This window comes from Papaver somniferum, chromosome 8, assembly GCF_003573695.1.
Source record: "Papaver somniferum cultivar HN1 chromosome 8, ASM357369v1, whole genome shotgun sequence".
NCBI lineage: Eukaryota > Viridiplantae > Streptophyta > Magnoliopsida > Ranunculales > Papaveraceae > Papaver > Papaver somniferum.
In genome coordinates, this window is record NC_039365.1 from 132,595,195 (window position 1) to 132,596,333 (window position 1,139).

Here is a 1,139-nt window from a genome sequence, read left to right on the forward strand (position 1 = left end):
GTCACTAACCTACATACCCCTCCGCGACTCAAAGGATTCCTCATCCAAAGGGTTATACCACTCAAACATCTACTCTTTATGATGGAACATGCAATGCTCCAGAACATGTTTCTCAGTTTCTGGAATCACTGGGAGAACATGAGTACAACCATGGCGTTTGTTTGAAGGAATTTTCAAAGTATCTGACAGGCAGAGCATACACCTTGTACAACAACATCGCACCAGGAAGCATTGCCAGCTGGAGAGAGATGATTAATGCTTTTTACAGAAAGTACTTCTTTGTTTCAGAAAAAGTCACTCTCTGATCTAAGAAGGATGTTTCAAAGGAGCAACGAACATCCTAATTATTAAGTGAAGAGGTTTAGAGTCCAGGCTCTGGACTGTCATGATCCAAATATCACAGGGCAACAACTTGTAGACCTGTGCATAAATGGACTGATTCCAGTCTACAAAGCTTTGCTGGAAAATCTCTGATTCTATACTTTCTCAGAGCTTCACGAAGCGGCCAAGCAATCAGAAACCACCATACTTGCTTTATTGGAACGAGTAAAGGACACAAAAGCCGAGGAACCGAGGGAAACTCTAGGTAGCAGATTCTTGATCAACAAGCAGTACAACCTCCAACCTTCCACGAATATTATTGCAGAAGGGAGCAAACTGAAAGCCGGGGCACAACACAAGCACGCTTCTTCAGCCCCTCAAAAAGCACAGCGGAAGGATGATCAAACTCGGAATGCACAAGCTCCAACCTGACGCACGAAAGCCAATCAAGCAGAACTTGATTTCCTTTTTCCCATTGAAGAGGTGATCGAAATGTTAGAGGTCTGGATCCAGGATGGTACAATCAAATTTCCATATGTCAGGAAAGAACCAATTGAAGAGGACATGGATAATCCTAGCTACGGTCGCTTTAATAGATTCGTCAATCATCTCTCAAGTAACTGCAGAATTTTGAAGTGAATATTCAAAAAAAAGTTCAAATCAGGAGAGCTTAACCTGGGGACTGAAGGAGTACACAGATACCCTCTCCCATTCAGGACTTTCACTCTCTCTAAACCAACTGTCAAGGAAGCAGTGCAATCCTTAATCGAGCAAGCCTGTGAATTGCTGTACTTATCAAAGGCTCAAAGAAAAGACAT